Source organism: Panulirus ornatus, chromosome 66 (genome assembly GCF_036320965.1).
Source record: "Panulirus ornatus isolate Po-2019 chromosome 66, ASM3632096v1, whole genome shotgun sequence".
Lineage (NCBI taxonomy): Eukaryota > Metazoa > Arthropoda > Malacostraca > Decapoda > Palinuridae > Panulirus > Panulirus ornatus.
The window spans coordinates 2,447,386-2,474,043 of NC_092289.1; the positions used below are offsets into that span (position 1 = coordinate 2,447,386).

The 26,658-nt window shown below is 49.7% G+C and overlaps 1 protein-coding gene across 2 annotated transcripts in view; it reads left to right on the forward strand.

The window, feature by feature from the left end:
- The window catches only part of Exn (Ephexin), a 297,401-nt gene that overhangs the window by 96,711 nt on the left and 174,032 nt on the right, over window positions 1-26,658 (forward strand). For both annotated transcript variants that reach the window (XM_071658652.1, XM_071658653.1), the window contains exon 2: window positions 8,294-9,381. The gene's annotated coding sequence lies outside the window, so the exon portion shown is untranslated. The remainder of the gene's footprint in view (window positions 1-8,293; window positions 9,382-26,658) is intronic.

Here is a 26,658-nt window from a genome sequence, read left to right on the forward strand (position 1 = left end):
ACAGTCCGACAGTGATAGTGAGTGTGCGGCAGTGTTGGTGAGAGGGAGTGTGCAACAGTGATGGTGAGAGTGTGTTCGCGAGTGATGGTGAGTGACAGTGCGACAGTGATGGTGAGAGTGAGTGTGCGAGTGTTGATGAGAGGGAGAGTGTGCGACAGTGATGGTGAGAGTGAGTGTGCGAGTGTTGGTGAGAGGGAGAGTGTGCCACAGTGATGGTGAGAGTGAGTGTGCGAGTGTTGGTGAGAGGGAGAGTGTGCGACAGTGATGGTGAGAGTGAGTGTGTGGCCGTGATGCACCATCGCCGGCCAGTGCCACCCAAGAGTTAGGAGCCACCAAGGTCGGCGTGTCTGCCGCTCATCACCGCCCCCACTGTGTGTGTGTGTGTGTGTGTGTGTGTGTTCCTCGCTACCTTCCTGATACCTCCCTTCCTCCCCTCTCCCCCTGATGCTAACACCTCCTCCCCAGCTGGCCGTGGGGAGCCAAAGACGCCAGACCATCGTGGGAATTAGCGACGCCAATATTGGCGACAAGGATCGCCCCATAAGGCTTAAATGGACTTGCCTGTCCAGCACGCCTCAACACAGCCGGGAGAGAGAGAGAGAGAGAGAGAGAGAGAGAGAGAGAGAGAGAGAGAGAGAGAGAGAGAGCAAATTTTTCTTAGTGTTGAGTCTAGAAAATGTACCCATTTTGATTTATTTTGATACATAAATAATCGCACAACCTTCGTTAATAATATCGTCTTAATGATTGAATGGTAATATGAATTTCCTGTGAACCGTTGTGTTAGGAAAATGACTTAACTTCAGCGCGAAATCTGACAGTCGCACTGTAATATGGCATCACGCAATACCATTATGTTGACCCGCGGATATTGGCGTGGTGTGTACCCTAGCCGTGGGTGGCCCTGTCTTTGTCTCAAGACGCGGGGACAGTCTCCTGACGGAGGCAATGACGAAGGTATGTTTGCCTTGGTGTATAGAGTTACACCGCGTGGGCCACGGAGGTCGCAGTAAGTCAACATGCCTCCATACTCCCGCGGCCAGTAGGCGTAGCTTCGCTCAAACACACACACACACATCGCTTGATAAATTGATGACGCTTTTTCCTTATATAATCCATATAATTAGTCACTATGGCGGTTGGAGGAAGGTTTATGTGGTTCGTCCATATGTCTCTTCATTAATTTGACTGTGTATGGCTTTTTACACTGGAGTTTGACGTCGTGTCAGAACTGGGAATTTCAAATTTTTGTGAACTTGGGGATGAAATGGGGCTCGGCTGCCGGCAGCGCTACGTTCCCGCCTCCCTTGCCGGACGACACCTACCCCGCCACCCTCCTTGCACTCATCACCGATGCTGTTATTAAGACTCATCGCTCATTAATCTTGCTATATGTCAAGGCTTCCAGGTAATGACGGAGAGTATTAACAAGACATTGTCACAAGAGCGCGGGCCGCGCCATGTTTGTGTAAGGGTCCGTTACTGGGAGGTTGGTTAGGGCGGTGGCTTGCCTCTCCTCCCTCATCACGCCATAACCACACACCCACCAGGCTATTGCTGAGGTGGCCACGCAGGTGAATGTTAATATCGTGCATGTATATGGTATCTCACCGCCTGCTTTCTCTGCCTACTGGGAACAGTGCATGTGTGAGTTGTTTGTTATTACAGCAAGTATAGTGTGTTGGAGTCCATTAAATTATTATTTTGCCAACTCAAAAGGACCCACGAGCATTCTAAGCTTCAATGTTTACTAGAAATTTTCATCATTTTCCAATAATTTTTAAATCTTCAACTTCCAATTTTTAATAAGTTTCAGCTGTAATCAATTTTTTCTTACATCAACATTTTAAGATTTTCAAACAATTTTATCAAAGAATCTTTGGCTATTTCTATAATGTAAAAATTTGCCACATTTTCTACACACCAACGTTGGTTAGTATTCGTTATATTACAGATTATTATCCAGCAGAGGATGGCTGGACCCAAACTATTTTTTTTCCTGAGTAGTTTTATGCCTTTTCATAATCCATTTTGGATCTATCACGAGTTTGCGAAAGTATTCTGCAAAACAAATTTCTAAATTAGGTCGTGCAGCCAAATCAGAATTTGGCGTACGTCATTGAATGGTATAGACTGGTGGCCCATAGTGGATGACCTGGATCTACTGAGTCTTCCAGTGATACTTAAAAAGTCGACCCGTGAAAGACTTTGGCGGCTGTCGACCAGCAAAGAGGGTCGAATTTACAGTAACGGATCTCGACAACGAATATGGCCACACGTATAAACAATACTACGTGGCCTCCTTAATCGGTTGACAGCCATTTTGGATTTTCGAAAAGTATTGGAAACATTTTCTTCGAGCTTGACCCGTGGTTACTACTGCTTTAAGATGAATTTTTTCGTTTTTCTCCTCTGGTAAGTGTCGCCATGTTGCTCCCTAATGGAATGCGCGTCACAGAAAAAAAGAATATATGGAGGAGAAAAGCCTCTGTACCAAGACCAGGAGGGAAATAGTTTGACTTTCTCTTCTAAGGTAGGGTCCAAGAGCGTCTTTGTCTTGTATGTTTTAAACATTCCACACACACACACACACACACACACACACACACACACACAGGGTGCAGTGTTTTAAAATGCAGAACATTTGGAATTTGTTTATACATTTGGAGAATTGATCATGCTGAAATTATGTACATTGACATAAATTGCTCTGTGATTTTGAAGATATGGCCATAGACATTATTCTAATTGCGAATACAACAAGCAAGGAATACCTTTTATCATCGTTTAGAAACATTTCTAGACCAATTCACTTGACTGATCTTTCTTCTTCCACTTCGTTTAGATATTATTATTATTATTCAGTGAATCGTGAGATGCAGGTCAACATGTTCCTACTTCTAAAAGGACATATTACCCTAGCTAGGCCAGGTTAGGTAACCCCGGACGCATATTTCATGAAAATTACGGTACCATGTTACGTCTCTCTACATTCTATCGACTCGTGAATATAGACTTTGTTGTTTTACTTTCTGTTGTATTTTCATATTACAGTTGTTCGCCATATCCTTTATTGTCCAGCCGATAAATACAGAGATAAAAAATATTATTTTTGTTGTAAAGGTCTTACGAAATTAACGCACCAACTTCTCTGTCAGGTATACTAGGCTAAAACATATGCAGTCAGTTGCGAAATTTCTGGATTCATAGCCTTGCTCATATATGCTCAGATTCGTAGCCTTGCTCATATATGCTCAGATTCGTAGCTTATATTCATTCGATTTTGTTCGTTGTCCATCAGGTGAGGAGGAGGGTTTGTTGATGGATATGTCTATAGAAAGAACAAGTCTTCGTATTGTGCTCTTCAGCGCAGTATCCATGTGACGTAGTGGGCTCTTAGGTAATTTTTGAGGAGTCTGGCCTTTGTGTGGGATGAAACGAAAGCATGTTAGAGGACGCTTAGTTTAACGTAAACACTTGAAACAACTCATCATTAGTCTCTCTCTCTCTCTCTCTCTCTCTCTCTCTCTCTCTCTCTCTCTCTCTCTCTCTCTCTCTCTCTCTGGTACACGTCCATGATGTCCTTCATGTATGTAGTTGATCAGATGTTTTGAATGCGTTTCCTTTTTTTTTTTTCATTTTTTTCAGACTTTTATGACACGTAAAGTCAAGCTGGCTGGTATGTACTGTTGAGGTATTAATTTGAGGTGTCTTCCTTCGTGTATTAGTGTTATAAAACGTCACTTTTGAAAATATCTGCAACTTTGCTTTCATTCTGAATTTGCATATAACATGAATGCTTTCGCTACAGCTGTTCTTGTCTCTTCTGAGGAAGATGACTAAGGTTCTGTGTGCTTCCTGAACTGGATCTTCTCATGAGCTGATCAATCGTTCTGTTGATATCATCTTCCTGTATGAACGTAGCCAGGAGTGCATTGTTGTTATTGTTGGCTAACGAGTTTGACATATGACTTGATGTATTTCGGTCTGGATTCATCTTCATGCTTCCATAATCCTGGCTGTTCAATGTCTTTTGATCTGCGTCCTCGCCTCCTTTTTTCGTGTTGTCTGTCATATTTTCGCCGTCATCTACACACAACGCATTTATTCTCTTCTTTCGACGTCCTTTTTTTTTTTCTTTATGGCCTGTCAACACTCTGCGCTCCGTTTTCTCTTTCTGACGCCATCTTTTTTCCTTTGTCCCAGCCACCGCTACATGGAGCTTTTGACTCCAGTTTCCTGTGGCAGAAGTCGCGTCAGGAGAGTCCAGGAGACACCCACAGCAGAACCTCTGTGGACACAGCAGACGCCCACGGGGAGACCAGGGATCCCCACAGCAACATCTCTGTGGCCACAGCAATGGTGGTCACACTTCCCCCCATCCCGGAACAGCGTATAATTCTAGTTAAGGGTGGTTTCCATGTCTTTATGATCGTTGAGGCCACGCCAAGGCAAATGAATCCCCACAGTTGGGGGATTATACGGGTCATAGTGTGACCTAATTCAACCGCCCCCCCACCATAGTGTGACCTAACCCCCCCCCCCTGCACCAGTTGGTTGAGGACGGGAGTTGTGGAGGTCGTGGTGACGTCATACGTAGTGAAGATGTCGTAATTATCGCTGTTGTGCCGGGGGGGGGGGAGGGGGGATTAGATTGTAGTGAGAATTACATCAGATCCGCTAATGAAGCCTTGCATAGGGGGGAGGGGGGTAGTGTGACCACCCCCTCCTCCTCCCTCGTTCGTTAATTTCTTCTTCTCTTGTTCTTTATTTCCGCTTTTTTTTTCTTTTTTATCCCCCTTACATTTTCATCTTTTATTCGTCAAGACATAACCATCTTTCCTTACTTCCTCCTCCTCCTCCTCCTCCTCCTCCTCCTCCTCCTCCTCCTCCTCTTCCTCCTCCTCCTCCTCCTCCTCTCTCTCTCTTCCGTATTATCATTTTTTTTCCTTCCATTTTTCTGTCTTTTTTTTTTTTCAGTTTCCACGTCTTACAGTCTCCAGTTATGTCCAGACTTGTTCTTCTATCTCTCCCAGTTTGTTCACTGGACTCTTGTTCTTCACTGTTATATATGTATACACACACGTATAGTTTTTTTCTACTCGTTTTGTTATTTCTGTCCATCTCTACCCATCCACCTCCCCCCCAGAGACCTCTCTCTCTCTCTCTCTCTCTCTCTCTCTCTCTCTCTCTCTCTCTCTCTCTCTCTCTCTCTCTCTCTCTCTCTCTCTCTCTCTCGTGTCAGTGGTAGGTTCCCACGGCCCAGCAATACTTCAGGCTCTGCGTCAGTTTACAGTCACTGCGGCTCGCCTCGTCCATTGCCTTGATTGGGCTAGATTACTGTGGTTGAGGGCTGCTCCCTGGCCAAGCCTCCTCCTGGCAGAACATCTCCTCCCTGGCTCGTCTCGGTCAGGGAGAAGACACTTCCCAGGCTTGTCTCGGCTCTGTGAGACCATCTCCCTGGCCCAGCTCCACTCAGGGAGAACGTCTCCCTAGCCAGCATGGCCCAGGGAGACCATCTCCCTGGCCAAGTCTGTCCTAGAACATCTCTCCCTTGGCCACCCTTAGAGAACTCTCTCTAAACTCCCTGCAACCTCCTCCAACCGAATCTCTGGAGCCTTGATTACGTTCCCATATATTAACGAACTAGAAAATGCTTCACACTGAGGGGGAGGCAGTTCATATGTGTGCTTGCCACCTGTGATTACGTATAAGGCTTTGAGAAAACTGATAGAGGTTGTTCACTGACGCTTCGTTTGTTTTTTGTTTTTTGATGCACCTCGAGTTTGGTGGGCGGGAGGCGGAAGACTTGAGTCTCTTCTCCAGATGTATTCAGTTTTGAGATGGAGTGGCTGAATATACATCCACCTCTCTCTCTCTCTCTCTCTCTCTCTCTCTCTCTCTCTCTCTCTCTCTCTCTCTCTCTCTCTCTCTCTCTCTCTCTCTGTTTCCCATCCCCCCATATACATATATATTCTTTTGTTTCCCTTCCGCTTTTCAAATACGCCTGAGTGTGACCAGTCCTCTCTCTCTCTCAGACCAGCGCGCCCTGTGTCGCGACCCAACATCGCGTGTCATTCATCCACCTCCTCCTTAGGAAGGCACCAGACAGAGAACAGGAGATGCCTGGCCAGTGAGTGAGTGGGTCCTCTGTCTATCATTCCTGAGTGACCGGACACACACACCTGTGTGTGTACGTGGGCTGCACCTGGGAGGGAGAGGCAGGCTGTAGTCATTTTGAAAAGGTTAAATGACCTTGTGCCTCGCCATGTCTAATTTACATGGGAGTTCCAGCCACCTCATTTGTCTTCCAACATTTTCAAGCAGTTTTTTTTCCGACACTCCGAAGGCTGCCAGCACTCCAAGGCCTGCCACCTTTCCCAACACTTCCAACACTTTCGATCGAAGCATCGAACCCTCCCCGAGGTGATTGAACCATCAACCTCTCCACGAAATGATCGAAGCATCGAACCCTCTCCGAGATGATTGAACCATCGAACCCTCCAAGAGTTGATCGAAGCATCGAACCCTCCCTGAGATGACTGTATCATCGTACCCTCCCCGAGATGATTGAACCATCGTACCCTCCTCGAGATGATTGAACCATCGAACCCTCCCTGAGATGATCGAAGCATCGAACCCTCCCTGAGATGATTGAGCCATCGAACCCTCATCGAGATGATTGAACCATCGAACCCTCCCTGAGATGATCGAAGCATCGAACCCTCCCCGAGATGACCGAAGCATCCAACCCTCCTTAGTCCAGCGTGGCCCCATGAGACAGAGCGTCTCCTCCGCATTGCTTCAAGATCCCCACATCAGCCCAGCAGAGCTTTCTTATATTCCTTTTGATATCAGTCTTGTCGTGTGCCATCGACCAGCTCGGCGCTATCTGCATACAGCGTGTTCCCCTTCCCCTCCCAACCTTATCTGTGCCTCACAGTCTTTATCATTTCTGTGTCGCAATGTATTCTCGACCTTACGTTTGCCTACTGCCTTCACACAGACATGTTCTTCACGTCCCCTATGCCAGGCCACATGTGTTCTTGAGGTGTTCTCTGCTTTAGTGTTATGCGACAGGTGATTTCTTCCTCTCTAATTACCTGTTCAGGGTTTAATAGCTGTTACTTATTGTATTGTGATCCCGAAGTGAGTGTGTACTTAACTTATGGGGTCTTGAACATTTGCATACTAAGTTCACAAGTAGTTTTTATTGTCAGTGTTCACAGACACTTATACTTGTCATTGGAGTTTAAGAACATTGCGTACCTTTGGTTCTTGGCAAATTTCGCATATTACGTTATGCGTATGTTGCGTATTTGGGATTCGTATTTTAAGTTTGTGATGCGCATTATGCGTATTTGTGATCTGCATATTTATGATTGACATTTTGTGTATTAATGATTCGCGTTGTGTATGTTTCTTATTCACATATTTACGTGTTTTATGATTCCTGATTTGCTTAAGTGAATGACAGGGGCAGGATGTACACTGTGGGTTTGAAAGTTCATGTCCTTAGGTACTTAAATGATGTACTTTGATCTGAAACCTTGCTAAACACTTACGAATCTGAAACCTTGCTAAACACTTACGAATCTGAAACCTGCTAAACACATACGAATCTGAAACCTTGCTAAACACTTAACGAATCTGAAACCTTGCTAAACACTTAACGAATCTGAAACCTTGCTAGACACTTAACGAATCTGAAACCTTGCTAAACACTTACGAGTATAAGTACGTAGATGCACTTATGATGTCGTGGCTCTACACACACACACACACACACACACACACACACACACACACACACACACTGATATTGGGTCATGACTGCGCAACCCATGCTCGTCCTGTGAGCGGTAGCGCAACAGGATTTGCAGAGGTCACACAGGGGTCTTTAACAGACCCCTGTGGTCTGATGATGATGACGTAGGTACAGAGATGGATCGTTACATAATCGTACAGTCTTTCGGTACAGTGAACACCTCCTGTACGTTGCTGTAGACCCGTGAGCGTGGAATACATGGCCTCATGAACCAGCATTGTGGAAGAACCGATGAGGTAATGCTTGGGGTCACGGTGTCCTGACATTGACCCCCCTGCCCCCCCAGTGTGACCTCTGACATCTCTTTGCGCTACCGCTCACTTGGATGAGGATGGGGTGCACTGTGTGCCATCCGCTCGTGCCGACACAGATGTGTGTGTGTGTGTGTGTGTGTGTGTGTGTGTAAACAAACCTTTCCAATACATGACCCCCTTCCAGTAACGCGTTACATTTGTGGTGTTCCAGGCAAGTGTGAGGCGCGAGACAGCGGCTGGAACAGCAACATCTGTAGTAGGAGACAGCAGCTGCAACACCTGTAGTGGAAGGAGACAGCAGCTGCAACACATTTAGTGCAAGGAGACAGCTGCTGCAACACCTGTGGTGGAACGAGACAACTTCTGCAACACCTGAAGTAGAACGAGACAGCTGCTGCAATACCTGTGGTGGAAGGAGACAGCTGCTGCAACACCTGTGGTGGAAGGAGACAGCTGCTGCAACACCTGAAATAGGAGACAGCTGCTGCAACACCTGTAGTAGAAGGCGACAGCAGCTGCAACACCTGTGGTGGAAGGAGACGCCTGCTGCAACACCTGTAGTAGAAGGAGACAGCTGCTGCAACACCTGTACTAGAAGGAGACAGCTAAAACAACTGTAGTAGAAGGAGACAGCTGCTGCAACACCTGTAGTAGAAGGAGACAGCTGTTGCAACACCTGTACTAGAAGGAGACAGCTAAAACAACTGTAGTAGAAGGAGACAGCTGCTGCAACACCTGTAGTAGAAGGAGACAGCCGCTGCAACACCTGTAGTAGAAGGAGACAGCCGCTGCAACACCTGTAGTAGAAGGAGACAGCTACAACACCTGTAGTAGAAGGAGACAGCTGCTGCAACACCTGAAATAGAAGGAGACAGCTGCTGCAACACCTGTAGTAGAAGGAGACAGCTACAACACCTGTAGTAGAAGGAGACAGCTACAACACCTGTAGTAGAAGGAGACAGCTGCTGCAACACCTGAAATAGAAGGAGACAGCTGCTGCAACACCTGAAATAGGAGACAGCTGCTGCAACACCTGTAGTGGAAGGAGACAGCCGCTGCAACACCTGTAGTGGAAGGAGACAGCCGCTGCAATACCTGTAGTAGGAGACAGCTGCTGCAACACCTGTAGTAGAGGGAGACAGCTGCTGCAACACCTGTAGTAGAGTGAGACAGCTGCTGCAACACCTGTAGTAGAGGGAGACAGCTGCTGCAACACCTGCAGCAGCAGCAGCAGCAGTTATGACCCTGATCATGGCCGGCCTTCAGCGCTGACTGGTGGAGGCCGCCACGCACCTCAAGGTATGTCACACACGCACTCATACACACACACCTCTCGCACTCCCCACACACACACACACACACACACACACACACACACACACACACACACACACACACACACACACACACACTCACCTCTCGCACTCCCCACACCAACACACACTCACCTCTCGCACTCCCCACACACATACACTACCTCTCGCACTCCCCACACACACACACACTCACCTCTCGCACACCCCACACACACATCCTCACATTAGCGAGTACGGATCGCACGGTAGTGGGGGGGGGGGGGCTCCCGGAAGACATGGTGCACGGACGGCCTCGTGCACCACGTACGGCACGGACGGCCTCGACCAGGCCCAACCTCGCCCAGGATCTCGCGGTCTGTTCTGTATGCAAATTTGTGAGGCATTGGTCCTCTGTCCCACGGCCAGATGGCCAGGTCGGGAGAGAAGGTCTGTGAGGCAAAGAGTTATATATATATATATATATATATATATATATATATATATATATATATATATATATATATATATATATATATATATTCCTATGAGTCCACGGGGAAAAATGAAACACGTTAAGTTCCCAAGTGCACTTTCGTGTAATAATCACATCATCAGGGGAGACACATGAGAGAAATATAAGTCAGTTGATATACATCGAAGAGACGAAGCTAGGACGCCATTTGGTAAACATGTTTATATATTTATGTATTTATTCATATTCATTATACTTAGTCGCTGTCTCCCGCGTTAGCGAGGTAGCGCAAGGAAACAGACGAAAGAATGGCCCAACCCACCCACATACACATGTGTATACATACACGACCACACACGCACATATACATACCTATACATCTCAACGTATACATATATATAGATAAACACAGACATATACATATATACACACGTACATAATTCATACTGTCTGCCCTTATTCATTCCCGTCACCACCCCGCCACAGCGTAAAATGCTAAATTATTATGAATTTTATGGATAGGATGTAACGTTAATGTAATTACAAGATTAACCGCGAATTTCCCCCCGTTAGATAGTGTGTGGGGGAAGGGTAGGTTAAACGCATATTGTCTCGCCTTTTGCGAGGTATATTGTGATCATCTGAACTGTTCAGTGCAGTCAGTTACGATTTCGTAAAATGTCTTTCTTCTTAAACTCTCTGTACACATTACTCGGTAATGTTAAGATATGTATATACTTGTGTGAAGAGATAGGTTTATTATTGGTGTTTTGTGTGTGTGTGTGTGTGTGTGTGTGTGTGTCCGTCAGCTGATACCCGTATGATGATGAAGTAGGTTTTGTACAGACTATATCTTAAAAGATCGCGTGTGTGTGTGTGTGTGTGTGTGTGTGTGTGTGTGTGTGTGTGTGTGTGTGTGTGTGTTTTGGGTGCTTGACCGCCACGGCAACGTACACACAGTGTGTGTGTGGCGTCCCCGGCTGCATGACTTCCACGCTGTGTGTGTGTGTGTGTGTGTGTGTGTGTGTGTGTGTGGCGGCCACTGGAGGTGCCTGTGGTCTCTCTCGAGCTTGGCAACACCACACCTTTCCCTCCCACACTCCGTCATGCGGGAAGGCTGCATGACCAGCAGGCCCACACACCCCCACACACCCCCACACACACCCTGACAGCTCATCTCCTGGTTTGTGTGGTGGGGGGAGAGGAGTTCTTTGAGAGGCCCCTAGAGTATGGGGGCGAGAGGCTGGGGAGGTCGAGCCCCTCCCCCAGGTGATGGGTCTGCGTGGTGAACCATTAGAAAACGGGGTGCCCCCGTGGTGCGGGGGTCAGAGACCGGGGGGGGGGGTGTTTTTGTGGCACGAGAGACGTGGTTCGAGTTCAGGTGCTGGCGGCCATGGGTGGGTGCATCCCTGAAGGGGTGGTGGTCTGTCTCTATCGTCAGGAGCGGTGGGAGACGAGGCCTGAAACGTGAGGCTGATTTAACAACAGCTTAGGAAGCGTAAGGTAATTAGTTTCAGATAATACACACACACACACACGCACGCACACACACACACACACACACACACACACACACACACACACACACACACACACACAGTAACCATGAATCAGCAAGGGTCTGCGTGGGTTCGAATTCTAGGCGCGGGGCAGCCGGCCCACAGCCAACCCAGGTGTTCTTCCTCCTCTCGGGGCTGGTCCGTGAATGGACACCTGGCTTAAGCTTGTGTGTGTGTGTGTGTGTGTGTGTGTGTGTGTGTGTGTGTGTGTGTGTGTGTGTACATATTACAAGGTTAAGTGAATGGGCAACACATGTGTAAGACTCTCCTCGTAACACAGGAATAATCACACACACACATACACACACACACACACACACACACACACACACACACATACACACACACACACACACACACACACACACACACACACACACACAGTTTGGATGAGGGTTGAGGAGGGACGCCCCGGGTGTTGGTTGGCCAATTTTACGACGTTGACCTTATGTGGCTCTCCTTCTGTCATCCCTCCCCCCCACACACACCCCTCCCTCACTCCCTCACCGTCTGTGTCACCTCCCCTGCCTCCCCACTCCTCCCCCTCCTACTCTATGTCACCTCTCCTCCTGTCTTCCTGCCACCTCCTCCCCCTCCTCTCTCCCTCCTCCTCTGTGTCACCTCCACTTCTCCTCCTCCTCATCCATGTCATCTCCCTTTCTGTATCCCCACTCCGCCCTGTCTGTGTCACCTCCACTTCTCCTCCTCATCCATGTCATCTCCCTTTCTGTATCCCCACTCCGCCCTCTCTGTGTCACCTCCACTTCTAACTCCTCCCCTCCTCCTCCTCCTCCTCTTCCCCCAGCGTTGGCTCTGTTCCTCCCGCCACATACCCTGTCCGTGCTCAAGGGTCGTACCGTCGTGCTCAAGGGTCGTACCGTCGTGCTCAAGGGTCGTACCGTCGTGCCGAAGGGTCGCACCGTCGTGCTCAAGGGTCGTACCGTCGTGCTCAAGATTCGTACCGTCGTGCTCAAGGGTCGTACCGTCGTGCTCAAGATTCGTACCGTCGTGCCCAAGGGTCGTACCGTCGTGCTCAAGGGTCGTACCGTCGTGCTCAAGGGTCGTACCGTCGTGCTCAAGGGTCGTACCGTCGTGCTCAAGGGTCGTACCGTCGTGCTTTGTACCGGGAACACGACAGCACGACCTTGGTTTTGCCTCCTTCCCCCCCACGTGACCATCTTCCTCCCACACTTAACATAAGTGTCGTACGCAGCAGCCTCACACATACGCAATTTCCTGCGTAGTGGACTTTCCCCTTTCACTTTCATCTTGCGTTTACGCGCGTTCATTTACCGCCGTTGTACTGTGATAGACTTTCCTCTTCGTCTGTTGCTTAACATACGCTGTAGTACATGCGTATATCTCGGTACAACCAAGGTGATCCAGGTCACAGTATGTGACCTGGCCAGTAAAGGCACTGGATTAGTCGTTGCGTCGTTCGCACTGCAGGTCGTAATGGTCGTCGTAACGACTCCGTGTGTGTGTGTGTGTGTGTGTGTGTGTGTGTGTGTGTGTGTGTGTGTGCGCCGCGATGTGGGGGGTGGTGTGGGTCTGTTATTATTAGTCGTGTAGGGGGAGTGTGGTGTTGGGGGGGGGGGGGTTGTGTGGTGGTGGGCACGTGGTGTCGCGTGGCGCCTGGGTCGAGATGCTGGAGGGTGAAGGTGTTCTGCAGTGACCTGAAGAAGGATTTGGGTCAGGTCAGAGGTCAAAGTTGTGTTAGTAAGGTTATCTGAGATGGGTCAGGTCAGAGGTCAAAGGTGTGTTACGTAAGGTTATCTGAGATGGGTCAGGTCAGAGGTCAAAGGTGTGTTACGTAAGGTTATCTGAGCCGGGTCAGGTCAGAGGTCAAAGTTGTACTAGACTAGGTTAGGTTAGGTTACTTGCTTAGATTGGGTTTGTTGGTTAGGGTGTGTTAGGCAAGGTTTGACCGCCATTGGTGAGAAGGCAACGCACTCTAATACCAGTTGGAAGGGGGAACGCACTCCAACGCTGGTGGGGGACAACACACTCTAACGCTAGGGGGGGGGGGGGACGCACTCTAACGCTAGTGGGGGGAGGACGCACTTCAACATTAGTGGGGGGACGACGCACTCTGATAGACACTAGTGGGAGGACGACGCACTCTAACGCTAGTGGAAGGACGACGCACTGAAACGCTAGTGGGAGGAGGACGCACTCTAACACTAGTGGACGGACGACGCACTCTAACATTAGTGGCAAGGCGACGCACTCCAACACCAGTGAGAGGACGACGCACTCTCACTAGTGGGAGTACAACGCACTCTGACAAACACTAGTGGGAAGGCGCACAGGCAGGAAGACCCCAGTGTAACACTGTCATCCCCCCCAAGGCCCGTGCATCTCCCCGCTTGAGTCAACATGGTTGGGCGACGCGGGCTTGAAGGGTAGGATTCACGCCCTTGTGGCCGTCATAATCACATGGCGTGGGGTAGGGTTCTGTGTGTGTGTGTGTGTGTGTGTGTGTGTGTGTGTGTGTTGGTTGACACCTTCTTGGTCCCTCTTTCCCACCAGCAGAGGCTATATTTACATGGGTCACATGGAGAGGGGGAAGATGTGTAAGGTAGAGAGACAGAAGGCATTGTAGAGTGTGTAGACGCACTCACACTTGAGTGTGTGTGTGTGAGTGCTTGGTTGAGTGCGTGAGTCTACTGCTTTACCCATACACCACTAAATGTTAGGGTTGTGTGTGGTCTGTGCCAGTTCTGTAGCATATACACTACCACCACCCCATGGGAGGGTGTATGCTGTGTGTTGGTTTAACAAAGTATACACCCCTAGCATCTTAGTGGGTGTTTATACTGTGTGGGTTTAACAAGGTATACATTATACTGTGTGGGTTTAACAAGGTATGCATTATACTGTGGGTTTAACAAGGTATACATTATACTGTGTGGGTTTAACAAGGTATGCATTATACTGTGTGGGTTTAACAAGGTATACATTATACTGTGTGGGTTTAACAAAGTATGCATTATACTGTGTGGGTTTAACAAGGTATACATTATACTGTGTGGGTTTAACAAAGTATACATTATACTGTGTGGGTTTAACAAGGTATACACCCACAGCACACGGCATTGTATACTGTGGTGGTGTAACAAGACGCGTACATCCCCGGTTTACGGGGGGCGGGGAGGTGGGGTTGGGGCGGGGGTTGCTATGTTGGTTTTAGAGAGAAACTAGAAATAAGCTCCGCTTGGCTGAGAAGGTTTAGAAGGTTGTCCTTGTGCGTGTGGTGACGGGTGATTGGAGATTGTTTGACAGCTTTGAGCTCAAGCTTCGTGGAACCAAGTGTGTTCCATATGTGCGTTACGGTGTGGCTATTGGATATGCTTTTATTGTCTGATTTCTTTGTCAATAAGTTTCTAACTCGTGTGTGTGTGTGTGTGTGTGTGTGTGTGTGTGTGTGTGTGTGTGTGTGTGTTGCTTCTGTTAAACGTGTGCCAGTGGGATTTACGTAGTCTTAGAGGGATGATCAGTTGTCAACCTGAAATATCGGGAAATATTTGTGATGTGTTGCGTGAGCCAAGCGAGGAGAGTGGGTTTATTAGCATACACTTCATCCCTCAACATTCCTCTAAGGTGTTGTGGTGGGAGATGGGGATCATCGACCCATGAGCACAGACACCTTCAGATGACGATTGAACGACATGTAAGACCTCGAGACATTATGATGTCTGACGACTTCCATTCATCGAACACAACAAAGCAACAGCTGCCCCATCCAGGAAGACGGTAGGATGGATCTTGCGGACCTTCAAGAGAAGATAAGAAGAACCAATGGAAGTACTTTCCAAGGCGCTGATACTTTCACGATTGAAATACTGCTTTGTGCTGACACCGCCTCACAAGATGGGGAATATTGCAGAGTTAGGAGGTGTCCAACGATCTCTGACAGCCATTTTTGACGCGTTAAAGGAACTGATCTCCTGGGGACGACTGCAATCCCTGAGGCTGTCTGGAACGCAGATGGGAGAGGTGTATCGTCATGTACACTCGGACATTCGTCTCGAATATGATTCCTCCACGGGCACAACTGGCATGGATGACTCCGTGAAATGATACTCCTAAAATCAGTGGATGCGGTAAGCACAAAAAGAGAAAACGCTTCGAGCATCCGGCGGCCCAAGTCACTGGAGAAATCTAGGAAGGCTCTGGAAACATATGTACAAAGTGCAGCAGACCAGTTAGTCCATGGTGACTACGTGGGGCCTGCGGGCCGTGGCCTCCAACAGCTTGGTCGATCAGCGACCCATCTCGGCAGCGTGAACGTTGCCCGACTGGAGGAACAGAAGATCTTCCAAGATTACGCCAGTCATATAACGTCCAAATACAACGTATTTCTAATTAATAGCCATTGTGGATATGGTAACATTTTCCTGAACCATATTGAAGAGAAAAAGACACTTAGATTATAAGTATGTAATTCCAGTATTTGATTTTAAATCTATACACTTTCGAAAAGTGAGAGAGAGAGAGAGAGAGAGAGAGAGAGAGAGAGAGAGCGAGAGAGAGAGAGAGAGAGAGAGAAATAAGGTTCTTTTTCAGTCCTTCGTCGTAATGTTTAGGATGTAAACGAATTTGGCATTTTCTTCGTCTATTCTTGGCGCTACCTCGCTAACGCAGGAAACGGAGATCAAGTATGAAGGAAAGAAAACATATTGCCATCTCGTTTTGCCTGATGGTACATACGTGTCATGCATGAGCATAGGATCTTTTCGGACGTCAACATTGCATGTGACAGCGAAAGTCAGCTGATGCATCAGCTGACTGGACGCTGCATAGGGTTGCCACCTCGCGCTTGAATTTTCCCCTCTTGCTCAATACCCAACCTGGAGGCTTTACCTTTAGCCCTCGGTCTGTGACTGAAGGAAAGTACAGTTTATTTAATCTTTTCGTGTATATTTTTATAAATTAAGGTAGATATAAGGAGATAGATAGATAGATGGAGAGAGAGAGAGAGCCATCGGGGTTGTACTGTTGCCGGAAGTGGTCGCATGGGTGATGGTGTGTTCGCTCGACTTGTTCGCTGTTGCCGGACCGATTGCACGTTTGTCAGCATGACGTGCGTCAGGATTGTTCGCTGCTGCTGGAGCGGAGATACGTTAATAAGCATGTCGTTCGCCAGGCGTGTTCGTTTGTGCAAGAGCGTTGGTGTATTTGCCAGCATGTTGTACGCCAGGTTGATTGGATATTCCAGGAGCTTTGGTGTGTTCCTCACCATTTTGTTCGCTGGAGCGTTGGCGTGTTAGTCAGCATTTTGTTCGCTAGACTGACCGTGCGTCCGAGAGACGGTTGTCGACCTGTCTCTAAGCTCGGCCCGCGAGTCATCTCACTCGACAGGTCAAGACCTGAGAACAGGCTCTGCCTTCTGCAAGCACCGCCCGAGGTCAAACACACACACACACACACACACCATTCTCAGCCGATTGCCTGCCAAAAATCCAATAAACCTTTGTTTATTTATTTACACACGACGGATCAACGCGTCCCTTTACACCAGGGAGTCAGAGGTCAAGTTGGGAGGTCATGTGGGGTCAGAGTGTGGTGGGGGAGGAATAGAAGTGGGGTCGGCAGCTGGTGAAGACGCACCAGGCAGGTCCTGGTGAGGGAGGCAGCTGGTGCTGAGTCAGACCCGTGCTGGGCCCAGCTGGTTCTCGGATGCATTGCATAGACCTGACCAAGCCAAGCCACCCAGCCATTAGTGTGTGTTATAGATTAGATTTAGAGTATGTTTAGATTTTAGATTTAGAAGTGTATGGAGATGTAGAAGGGTATTTTACATTATCCCATAGCTATACCCACACGACGGTACGACCATTAAAAGTATGGTGTGACCTTCGACTCGATCCAAAAGGGTCAGGTCAGAGGTCATGCTATTTGACCTTATAAGTCGTAGCGTCATGCTCAAGTTTTGTACAGGCAGGTTCAGCCTCATATGTAGCCTATAATTCACCATTAATACTTCTAAATGGTGTCAGGTCACGCGCAAACATCATTAAACACACAAACGGATCTGACCACCTGTAACCTTGACCCCTGGTTAGGTCAGGTCATGTGTGATAAGATATATTGATAAGATATCGTGTATAGTTGTGTGTGTGTGTGTGTGTGTGTGTGTGTGTGTGTGTGTGTGTGACTCAGTCCATCTTGGGGAAAAAAATGTTACTGGACAATGGCGGGTTTGTTTTGATGGTCGTCGCTCCGCTCAGAGTTATCGTTAATGTCTTATAGGTTGTTTTTTCATATTCTGTTAATGCTCACCCCTGGGGAATTTTGGTGATAATTAGTCATTCATTGATGATATATTGTGGTTGGAATGATACAGTGTGGGTGGGTGGGAAGAGTGTAAGAGTAAAAAGCGGTTAGATGCTTCAGCGAGGCGGTTGAAAAAGCGCGCGAAAAAGTAAGCGGGAGATGCTTCAAATATGGCGGCCAGATTACTGGGTAAAGTTTACGAAGGAGGAGCCGCGTGTTTTATGTGACTTCTGGTGCTGGTATACAGGTTAACGCCCTTATGTATACATCGGTGTGGCCTGACCTGTATTCTTTTGAGGTTTGGTTCAAGTATACATGGTGATTCCCTCTTGTATACATTAACGCGTCTTGGGCTGTATGCATAGAAGGTCTGGCTCTAGTATACATAGTGACGTGGTAATGTATACATCGATGTGATTTGGGCTGTATGCATTAAGGGTTTAGATCTTGTGTATATCGTGACGCCAGTGATTCGATCCCCCTGTCCTGGGGTTGTAGATGTGAGCATTAATTCCGTCTGTCGTTTGGTGGTTGTACCTCCGAAAAATGCCTTACGCCACACGCACGTGGACCCTGGTGGTTGTACCTCCGAAACATGCCTTACGCTACGCGCACGTGGACCCTATACAAACCATCCATGTTATTCACTCCAGCACATCCACACGGCACGTATATATTTCTTTAACTCGTTGAACACGACTGTACGACCCCATTGAGCACGACGGTACGGCCCTTTGAGCACGGCCACACGAGCCTTGGGTAGGATGGCATGACTTTTGACCTGACCCTCAAGGATCAGGTCAAAGGTCACGCCATCATTCCCAGTGGTCACATCGTCGTGCTCAAGGGTCGTGCCGTCGTGCTCAAGGGTCGTACATGTAATCAAGTTGTTAGAATGTCAACGCTCGTTCTGATTTTAAAACGAATTATGATTTTGCGATTAAATTCGCGATTTTCTGTTGCTTTACGCCATCGGATGTGTTCGCCATTGGCCTGTTGCTCCCGTTAGTTCCCAGTTCGGGTCGTGAGAGTGGGAGATCTGTTGCTGGTTGACAGTGAGGTCGTCTCCCCTGTTAAGGGCTGTTGACCCTCAGGGCTGAAGACAATGGGTTGTTTGGTGCCTCGTCTCTTCGCTTTCTAAACGGCGACGTGGTGAGTGATTTGGAGGTGCTGATGTGGAGGTGGGGGTGTTTGGAGGTGGTGATGATGTGTGGAGGGTTTGGAGGTTATGGTGGTGGTGGTGATGTTGTGTGGAGGGTTTGGAGGTTATGGTGGGGTGGTGATGTTGTGTGGGGGGTTTGGAGGTTATGGTGGTGGTGGTGATGTTGTGTGGAGGGTTTGGAGGTTATGGTGGGGTGGTGATGTTGTGTGGAGGGTTTGGAGGTTATGGTGGGGTGGTGATGTTGTGTGGGGGGTTTGGAGGTTATGGTGGGGGTGGTGATGTTGTGTAGAGGGTTTGGAGGTTATGGTGGGGGTGGTGATGTTGTGTGGAGGGTTTGTTGGGGATGGGGCCTGGCTGTACTGGTGTTGTGTGGGGTCTTGGTGTAAGTGTGTGTGTGTGTGTGTGTGTGTGTATTCTGAGTGTGTCCTGGCGTCCTTTACGCCTCTGCGTTCACATGTTATGGCGTAACACCAGACGAAGATGACTTTATCCAAGGCGCTTGATTCACGACGCATGGCTAATATCCCCCCCCCCTTCCCCACGCACACACACACACACACACACACACACACACACACACACACACACACACACACACACACACACACGGCAGACGAATTCGGAGAATCAGGAAATGTTCCCAGGTCTCACACGTCACAGATTAATACGCCAAAGGAACGAAATTACCGGAAAACGACTGGAATCTCCTGGGGTTACCGTCCCTGGAGCGCAGGGGCTGGGGGAGGTGTGCAGGTTGCCGTCCCTGGAGCGCAGGGGCTGGGGGAGGTGTGCTGGTTGTCGTCCCTGGAGCGCAGGGGCTGGGGGAGGTGTGCAGGTTGCCGTCCCTGGAGCGCAGGGGCTGGGGGAGGTGTGCAGGTTGTCGTCCCTGGAGCGCAGGCTGGGGGAGGTGTGCAGGTTACCGTCCCTGGAGCGCAGGGACTGGGGGAGGTGTGCTGGTTGTCGTCCCTGGAGCGCAGGGGCTGGGGGAGGTGTGCAGGTTGTCGTCCCTGGAGCGCAGGCTGGGGGAGGTGTGCGGGTTGCCATCCCTGGAGCGCAGGGGCTGGGGGAGGTGTGCAGGTTGCCATCCCTGGAGCGCAGGGGCTGGGGGAGGTGTGCAGGTTGTCGTCCCTGGAGCGCAGGCTGGGGGAGGTGTGCGGGTTGCCATCCCTGGAGCGCAGGGGCTGGGAGAGGTGTGCAGGTTGCCATCCCTGGAGCGCAGGGGCTGGGGGAGGTGTGCAGGTTGTCGTCCCTGGAGCGCAGGCTGGGGGAGGTGTGGTGCAGCAGCATCATCACCTCATACCTGGATCACCCTGATAGCTCTGGTCCCCAGCTCACACCAGTAACATCCCACTGGCACGACGGGCGTGGAGGAGTGTGTGAAACACCGTCCCTGGCATCCAACGGTGCGAGATGCACGAAATGACAGAACACCTTAGACATCCGGGGTCCAAAACTCTTCAACACCTTGCCATCTACCGTCAGGAACAGCCTGGGATGCACGGTAGAGAGGGTCATGAGTACACTGGACACAGTACACAGTACACCAGTACACAGTACACCAGACCAGCCAGGCTGTGGGGGGCTGTGTGGGCCTGAGGGCTGCGGCTTCCAACAGCTTGGTCGACCATCGTATCTCGCTGTCTGTGTGTGTGAGAGTCTGTGTAAGTAGGTGGATTCCACCTTCTCTCGCTGCCTGTGTGTGAAGGTCTGTGTAAGTAGACGGACGTCTTTGTCTTGTAAAGTGACTTTATGGACGGGTCCGCATGGCCTCTCAACCGCTTGACCTCGTTAATGACCCGTGAAGACAGATGGTCTCTGACCAGCCATGGGCCATGTGTGTGTGTGTATGTCATGTGTGGGACGGGACCCGTGTTTTACAGGACTGTTATGTGGTAAAGGACAGGTGTATAGAGCGAAGGGCTCCTACGTAAAGGACAGGTGTGTGGAGACTCGATATGTTGACTGGAGAGACAGGTGTTTCGTGAACTGGTGTGTGAAGAGCAGGTGTGTGGGGGGGGTTGAGGGTTGTGGAAGACGAATTCGTGGTGCAGTGGCGTGAGGACATATACGAAGAAAGCCGTGAAGATAGATATAGCTTAGATATATTAAGTAAAACTCTTGTTAGAAAGGGGATGGCCTTACAACAGGTGTTCCGAGAGCAGCTGGTGTGGGGAACAGATGCCTCAGAAAAAGCTGGTGTGAGGGAGGGGGGACAGGTGGATCAGAGCAGGTAGGAGAGGTTCAGTCGACCATGTGATCGCCCGCTGCACCAGCTGGTGGCGTGTACTTAACCCCCCGGACATCCTGCAGGGAGGGAGGACCAGATGCGATGGTGCAGCGGTGGTGGCAGCCGCGTCTCTTCCTCCCTCACCCTCACCCTCCCTCCGTCAGGCTACGGCGATCATGGTTCCCTCCCCAGCCGGCCAGCCTGTCGTGCCACAGATGAGGGAAGTCACCCCACCGGAGCGGCGGCCGGCCACTTACCACAGGTGCGCACACACACACACACACACACACCCACGCCTCAGTGCCTCTCTCAGGGTCTTTGATGCCTGGAGTCTAGCGGACTCGCGGACCACACACTGTAGACGCCTCGATGAACATGCAGTGGCCTCAGGCTTCCTCCAGCCTCCACCAGGCGACACCTGTCTGTACCTGGAGATCCTCAACTCCAGGACAACACAGTGTGGTTACACTATGATCCCATGAGGACCCTAACCATACACGTGACTCCTCTCTCTCTCTCTCTCTCTCTCTCTCTCTCTCTCTCTCTCTCTCTCTCTCTCTCTCTCTCTCTCTCTCTCTCTCTCTCTCTCTCTCTCTCCCCGGCCTCTGTGAGGGTAGGAGGGCATGAAGGGCTGGGCGGCAGGGACGTCCACAGGAGGAGGAGGAGGAGGAGGCCGCCCCTTTGGAGGATCTCTACGAAGTGGACAGTCCTGGTAGGATTGCAGAGACCATCCTACCCCTCGTGAACAGACGATTGCATCATCGCCAGAAATGGTGATAGGAAAGATTGTAGTTTGAGTTAAGACCTTACACACACACACACACACACACACACACACACACACACACCTTCGTATGTCCTCTGATGCTTCATATTGGAGCCCCAACCTTGAGTGGGTATTCCTCCCACGTCCATTACCCCAGTGTTTTGAATGTTGCATTCGCCTCGAACGACCTTTGAGGGTTAGGTCAGAGGTCACGCCCTCATACCCAAGGGTCAAGGGTTCGGGTCGTTACTGACCGTCGTGCTGAGAACATCATCAGTCTTGGGAGGACAACATGATAAAGAAACTGCCTGTTGCGTCGTAATGGATAGTTAAAGAGATTGAAGGGGATCGAACGCTGTGTTGTGGTCATGGATGCAGACCGGAGAGTGTGTATATACGACAGACGTAAGCACTGGTGATGGTATACGAGGAGTTAGCAAGAGATTGTTTGGATTCTATTGAGCAAATTACGAATCTCAGGACAGGTTAGCGACAGATGGTACGTGGTGCTCCAGCTGGCTGGAGCTGGTTCCTTCGTCGGCCAAGGAACGCTTCCTCTCCAGGAAGTTCGCAGCTACTTCTCACTTGCTGTAGGGGAGGTGTGCATGTACTGTGACGGGAGTCACAGCGTTACGGCGGCGTTACCAAGCTCGCCAGGGGGTGTGACGAGGATCTCTCGATGCGTTACGGTGGGTTACAAGTCGTTACCGTCGCCAACCCGGGAACATGGTCGAGGTGTTACGGTGAGTGTTGTAACGCGGCTGGTGGAAGGGGGGGGGTATATGTAGCATTCGGGTGAGGGAGAACCAAATGGTTCGGTGAAGAACCGGGGTTTATCCGGGCATGGTCACGTGAGGTACGTATCCGGCCGTCCGGACCATGTAGGTCCGGTTCCGATCACCTTGGAGATGTGGTCCGTTGGTGCCTGTGGTACGTTGTTGTAGTGTGGTCCGTTATTGCTTGTGGTCCGTTTTTGCTTGCGGTCCATTGTTGCTTGTGTGGTCCGTTGTTGCCCGTGGTCCATTGTCGCCTGTGGTCCGTTGTTGCTTGTGGTCCATTGTTGCCTGTGGTACGTTGTTGCCTGTGGTCCGTTATTGCTTGTGGTCCGTTGTTGCCTGTGGTCCGTTGTTGCCTGTGGTCCGTTATTGTGGTCCGTTGTTGCCTGTGACGTCCAGCAGCAATGATCGCTGCGGTCACCGCCAAGCGACGCATCTCTGGCTGACGGTTGATCTGTGTCCAGTGGGTGGGGGGGGGGGGGGGGGGGGGCTGTGGCACCGTCCGCAACACGAACTCTCCGCACTCACGTGCACTGCGGAGAAACACACACACACACACACACACACACACACGCACGCACGCACGCGAGTGCGCACGCACGCACACACGCACGCGAGTGCGCGCGCTTCGCTCGCTCGCTCAGATCGCCACCAGGAGCCATTTCGAGGTACTGGCTTTCTCCCAGCGCGGGTGTGCTTCCGTCGCGGGAGCTGCGGGGGAGGAACAGCTTACACGCACGCACGCATGCACGAATATATGTCCACGTGGGGGCACAGCTCTTTGTCTCCGTTACGAAAGGGAGATTTCGTTACGTGCGTCAGACACGCACTTCTGACGTGGGAATGAGAGAGGCTAAGAGGCGTGGGTTGTGGGGGACACCCGTTGACCTGACGTGTTGTGTGGGGGGGTAGGACACACGTCCTGTATCCCCACCTGACGTGTTGTGGAGGGGGGGTTGGACACACGTCCTGTATCCCCACCTGACGTGTTGTGTGGGTTGACCTGACGTGTTGTGTGTGTGGGTGTGGGGGGGGGGGGGGGGGGTTGGACACACGTCCTGTATCCCTCGACATGTATCACTCGCAGGGTACATACATGGCTGTATCTCATACACATGTATCACAGGAAGGTTACATACATGGCTGTATCTCATACACATGTATCACTCGCAGGTTACATACATGGCTGTATCTCATACACAAGTATCACAGGGAGGTTACATACATGGCTGTATCTCATACACATGTATCACAGGGAGGTTACATACGTGGCTGTATCTCATACACATGTATCACAGGGAGGTTACATACATGGCTGTATCTCATACACATGTATCACAGGGAGGTTACATACGTGGCTGTATCTCATACACATGTATCACAGGGAGGTTACATACATGGCTGTATCTCATACACATGTATCACAGGGAGGTTACATACGTGGCTGTATCTCATACACATGTATCACAGGGAGGTTACATACGTGGCTGTATCTCATACACATGTATCACAGGGAGGTTACATACGTGGCTGTATCTCATACACATGTATCACAGGGAGGTTACATACATGGCTGTATCTCATACACATGTATCACAGGGAGGTTACATACATGGCTGTATCTCATACACATGTATCACAGGGAGGTTACATACATGGCTGTATCTCATACACATGTATCACAGGGAGGTTACATACGTGGCTGTATCTCATACACATGTATCACAGGGAGGTTACATACATGGCTGTATCTCATACACATGTATCACAGGGAGGTTACATACATGGCTGTATCTCATACACATGTATCACAGGGAGGTTACATACATGGCTGTATCTCATACACATGTATCACAGGGAGGTTACATACATGGCTGTATCTCATACACATGTATCACACGCAGGTTACAGAAGGCTGTAATTCCCGGTACATTACATGAAAGGCGAGTCAGTATTGACAACAGGTAGATACTCGTAGTCTCTACTGAGATATATATATATATATATATATATATATATATATATATATATATATATATATATATATATAGAGAGAGAGAGAGAGAGAGAGAGAGAGAGAGAGAGAGAGAGAGAGAGAGAGAGAGAGGCAGTGATCCAGCCATTTTCTGTATTTATGACCTATATTGTACTCTGTGACCCCCCGCCCCCTCCAGTGTGTCCTGGTAAATGAAAGAGAAAGAAGAGTTGGACCAGCTGGCGATTCTAGATACACTTCCCACACATTTCTTTGTTTCATTCTTCATTCTTTGCTTCATTTTTCATTATTTTCTTCGTTCTTCATTCTTTGCTTCATTCTTCATTCTTTGCTTCATTCTTCATTCTTTGCTTCATTCTTCATTCTTTTCTTTATTCTTCATTCTTTGCTTCATTCTTCATTCTTTGCTTCATTCTTCATTCTTTGCTTCATTCTTCATTCTTTGCTTCATTCTTCATTCTTTTCTTCATTCTTCATTCTTTCTTCATTCTTCATTCTTTTCCTTATTCTTCATTCTTCATTCTTGCTTCATTCTTCATTCTTTTTTCTTCTTTCCTGGCATGGAGTAGCCAGGACTGAATGTATCTCGCTGTATTGATCGAAGGTGGCAGCATTTTATAGGGGATGATTGAGTTGAGATTATATAGATTATTTGGTTAGTAGTATTGTTTATTAACGAGATAATGGCCAATTGACGGGGGTGTAGCGTAGTGCTCACCACAGGAAGGTGTTCGAACTACGAGTCTTAGTGAGGGAGGTGTTGTCAGGTGTGTGTGTGTGTGTGTGTGTGTGTGTGTGTGTGTAGATAGATAGATAGATAGATAGATAGATAGATAGATAGATAGATAGATAAAACAGAAAGGTGTTGAGGGGGGCGGGGGGGGAGGGGGTTCAAAGTAGACGATGTGTTGGTGTTAACGAAGGGTGGTGGGCACCTCTCTCTCTCTCTCTCTCTCTCTCTCTCTCTCTCTCTCTCTCTCTCTCTCTCTCTCTCTCTCTCTCTCTCTCTCTCGCCGACGATGACGACGTAACAGTAGTCCAGCTGGCGTGACGGAGGCGACCCCCGCCTGGGTGTCATTCAGTCACGCTCAGGCTTTTTCGTCGAGAGAAACGTGACGTCACGCTTGTCACCTCTGTCCACTCAACCCCCCCCCCCCGACACACACACACACACACACACACACACACACACACACACACACGATCCCGGAAGACAAGGTTGAACACATCTGGGGAGGGTCTGTCCCCCGTACATCTGGGGAGGTTCTGTCCCCCGTACATCTGGGGAGGGTCTGTCCCCCGTACATCTGGTGAGGGTCTGTCCCCCGTACATCTGGGGAGGGTCAGTCCTCCGTACATCTGGGGAGGGTCAGTCCCCCGTACATCTGGGGAGGGTCTGTCCCCCGTACATCTGGGGAGGGTCTGTCCCCCGTACATCTGGGGAGGGTCTGTCCCCCGTACATCTGGGGAGGGTCTGTCCCCCGTACATCTGGGGAGGGTCTGTCCCCCGTACATCTGGGGAGGGTCTGTCCTCCGTACATCTGGGGAGGGTCTGTCCCCCGTACATCTGGGGAGGGTCTGTCCTCCGTACATCTGGGCAGGTTCTGTCCCCGTACACTCACTGGACATGGTCGAGTTGTCTACATATACCGGAGTCGAATTCGAGATGCGTTGAATATGTGGATGTATTTTGGGTAGTGACGGGACCCGGGATGGTTGGCGGCAGCCGGGATGGTTGGCGGCAGCTGGGATGGTTGGTTGACTGCAGCTGGGATGGTTGACGGCAGCTGGGATGGTTGGTTGACTGCAGCTGGGATGGTTGACGGCAGCTGGGATGGTTGACGGCAGCTGGGATGGTTGGTTGACGGCAGCTGGGATGGTTGGTTGACGGCAGCTGGGATGGTTGACGGCAGCTGGGATGGTTGGTTGTCGGCAGCTGGGATGGTTGGTTGTCGGCAGCTGGGATGGTTGACGGCAGCTGGGATGGTTGGTTGACGGCAGCTGGGATGGTTGGTTGACGGCAGCTGGGATGGTTGGTTGACGG